The sequence below is a fragment of the Mandrillus leucophaeus genome, unplaced genomic scaffold, assembly GCF_000951045.1.
Source record: "Mandrillus leucophaeus isolate KB7577 unplaced genomic scaffold, Mleu.le_1.0 Scaffold326, whole genome shotgun sequence".
Taxonomy (NCBI): domain Eukaryota; kingdom Metazoa; phylum Chordata; class Mammalia; order Primates; family Cercopithecidae; genus Mandrillus; species Mandrillus leucophaeus.
In genome coordinates, this window is record NW_012103432.1 from 2251653 (window position 1) to 2255211 (window position 3559).

At 52.8% G+C, this 3559-nt stretch overlaps 1 protein-coding gene across 6 annotated transcripts in view; it reads right to left on the reverse strand.

Annotated features, from left to right (window-relative positions):
• Positions 1 to 1956, reverse strand: part of CIPC (CLOCK-interacting pacemaker) — a 29393-nt gene extending 27437 nt beyond the window's left edge. Inside the window, exons 1-2 of one of the 6 annotated variants that reach the window (XM_011988292.1) lie at positions 1689 to 1740; positions 89 to 166 (exon numbers count right to left, since the gene is read on the reverse strand). The gene's annotated coding sequence lies outside the window, so the exon portion shown is untranslated. The other 5 variants (XM_011988293.1, XM_011988288.1, XM_011988294.1 and 2 more) reach the window with 5 other exon arrangements.
• Positions 1957 to 3559: the final 1603 nt, after the last annotated feature.

A 3559-nucleotide genomic window follows, 5' to 3' on the forward strand; every position in this document is an offset into this window, starting at 1 on the left:
AAAAAAAAAAAAAAAAAAAAATTTCCAACAAATCTCAGACCTGCTGAGTCTCTCTGACAGCTCTAGTAGCTTAGCAGCACAGAAATACCTGAACAGCTTGAAGGTCAAGATTATGCATTTCCAAACACCATGGTCACCTTAAGATCTAACCTCCATGTCTGGTCCCCTGCAGGAAACAGATATTTGATCTACCCCTTATTCTAAGATGAAACCTCAGGGACAAATCCACCATCCAAATTAAAGCTTGGTCTAATCCACAAACAATCTTTGTGAAGATTTGTCCTTATGATTAAAAAGGAGATCCAAGGGTTACAAGAAAAGGATCTGAAATGCTGCTTTCAGATCTCTCCTTTTATAGACACTTGGCAACATTCCTGGGAGCTCAAGTTCCCTTTAAAATGTGTCACGTGTATAACATGTGTGCCTGGACAGAAGTGTGAGGTAAAAGCCCAACCACAGGCTTAAATACAATAAAGTGATAAGGTCGCAGAAAGAAAACCTTGAGTAATCCCAGTTCGAATTATAAGCACATTACTAGGTGTTCTCCAAAGTCATTTTCTTTTGGCCTGCATATTCAGAGATACCATTCTGGGAGGAGGTCTGTGTATTTTAACAGTGGAAAAACCCTGTCTACCTAAATGTCTAATATTCATCTTCCCTTTCACATTCATTCCATTTCTCCAACTTAGCTGAAAATTCGTGTTAAAGATCCTGAACCCCAATTCCATACAATTTCCTGTTTGAGACCAGTTTGGCTCTATTTTCACCTTTCAAAGGGAGATGAGCTTAGAGAACTTTCTCCGATCCCCTGCTGCAATTAGTTCACAGTAACAGTGCCCACCTACCCATTCGCACCAGCCCACGTTGCATCTGTGCCAGGCAGCATGTGCACCCTCCAGGCATCCACCAGCCTGCCAGCTCAGCAGGGCCGAACTGGGCAGACCCTAGTACTGTGCTGTGACTGGCATACCACCAGCCTTCCAGGGCAAACGCCCAGGCAATGCATACTGCCAGGACTTAAGCAATAACAGCGAGCCTAGCTCCAGCCTGTGACCTGGGCCGGGATCAGAGCTCCCCCGAAGCCACCCACTAACCACTAACTCCTTACTTGGCACTGCCCACCTTCTCCCCCAAAACACTACCCCCGGCACCAAGCCTGGCAAGCTGGCCACTCAAGAGAAACAACCAGCAACGTGGGTGACGGCAGGTCTCTGGAAAAGGCCACACACCTGTGCCCTGGGGCCAGAACAGGGTACCACCCCCGACCTCAAACTGGAAGCCCAGGACCTTCGCCCAGTTACCAGTTCTGGCGCCCACTCACCTGCCCACTGCCTAGCCCTCAGCTCCCAGCCGGGCTGGACTCCAAGCTCTCTCCCCGCCCAGCCGGCTGGCGGTTGCGCCTAGGGCTAGACCAGGGCCCACCTGCCCGTCACACAAGCCCACTCCCCACACGCAGCCCCCTCCTCACCGGCGATTCCCTCTCCCACGCCCCTCACAGCAAAGCCAACAACCCTCACTCCCACCATTTGGCCCTCTGTCCCCCGAAAGTCCCAGTTTGCCCCTCTTGCCTACTCGCTCCTCTTCCTCTCTCCCCTACTTCCCCCTCCTTTCCCCACGCTTCTCGCCCAATCCCTCTCCCGTCGCCAACCCTGCTCCCCTCCTCCCAGACCCAGCCCTCCCTTTCTCACCGAGGGCCGGGGTCGCAGCTCCACGACCGGCCCCCGTGGGTCAGGTGGCGCATGCGCGAGCACGGCCCCGCGGCACCATGACAACCTCGTCGTCGCGGGGTGTCTCGCTATCTCCACAGCCTCCCGCCCATTTCTCCTCCCCACCGCCTCCGCGACGTCTTTCGCCAGCCACGTGACTCGGCTCGGAGGACCCAGCACCATGGAGACCCCACGCTCTTCTCCTAGAAGGGGCCTTGGAGACGCGCCCTTTCCCCGCCCCCGCCGGAAGAGCAGGCCGACTCGGGGCGGGGCCGGCGCTCAGAGGCCTACGCTCAAAGGCCTACGCTCTCTCCGCGGCCTGAGGGCGTCTCTATGGTTGGTTCCTGAGGCCCCGCCGCCATTTTGTACGGGTGCCTTGAGCAATGAGCGTCTTGGGCACGGTTTCGAGGCGGGGTTCCGAGGAGCCGGGGGTGGGGCCAGCTTGGAGCGGATACAGCAAAAGGTGCGACTCTCGCACTGTAGTGGTGCGTGCCGCCGTGCCGCCGTGCAGCCGTTGGGGTGGGGGCCGGGGCGAGTCGTGTCCGGCCTGTGCGCTAGCGGGGAGCGACAGTGCCCTGCGTGGGAGAGCGGGCGCGCGGTTGGCCTCAGCCTGGAGTCACCGTGACAGGGGCGCCAGACCTCCCCGCGTGCTCCTCGCATTTTCCCTACGCCTGTCGCCCGGTTTGTTTTTGTTCCCGTCCACCCTCGAGACCGTGCTTCACGAGGTCGAGGCGCGATTATTTTAAGTGGATGATTTCATGTCCTTTGATGTTTGACTTAACTTTGTCATGTGCTGTGGGTTTTATACGGATGCTGTTTCTCGGTTAAGGTTCACGGTGAACACGTGTGTAACAGCTAAAGAAAAAAAGAGCTTGGGATCAGTGGACTTTCTGATGCCTTGAATCAGTGAAGGTTACTTAGAAAAAGAATTATTTCGCCGGTGAAAAAGAGGACATGGGCGAGTTTAAAAAGAGTGTTGACGGGTCGAGATTCTAGAGCTGAGTTGTCCAATAAAGTGGTCACTAACCACTGGATAAGTTTCTCAGTCGTACTAGCCACATTTCAAGAGCTCAGTCACCTCTTTATTGGACAGTGCATATTATAGCCCATTCCCAGCATCCCAGAAAGTTAATATTGCACAGTGCTAAGCTAGATAGTGGGCAATTGTTTTATACTGGTCATCCAAGCCTTTGTAAGTATGCTAGGTCATGGTTAATCACGTACGTCCTCTAGACACAGATAATTCTAATGTATTATTGGGTATGGGTGTACTTGTTAGCAATCGGCTTTACCAACAAGTAATATGCCTACAGCATGTAAGGCTTTTGTTTTGGGGACAGAGTGAAAGCAATAGTTAACAATTACCAAGTAATTAGGATCGGGGCCGCTTTACATACATCCTCTTATGATGCCTTACAAATTTATGACGTAGGTGGTATTTTTTTCCAGTTGTGTGGCGGTTTTGCCCATTAGGACTCAACTAAAAACCCGTGGCTTTGGCCGGGCACAGTGGCTCATGCCTGTAATCCCAGCACTTTGGGAGGCCGAGGCGGGCGGATCACCTGAGATCAGGAGTTCAAGATCATCCTGGGCTGTTAACACGGTGAAACTCCATCTCTACTAAAAATACAAAATTAGCCGGGCGTGGTGGCACATGCCTGTAATCCCAGCTACTCGGGAGGCTGAGGCAGGAGAATCGCTTGAATCTGGGAGGCGGAGGATGCGGTGAGCCGAGATCGTGCCATTGCACTCCAGTCTGGGCAACAAGAGTAAATCTCCATCTCACCAAAAAAACAAACAAAAAACCATGGCTTTTATCCATGAAGCTATTAATACATTGCCTTCTTTTGAAG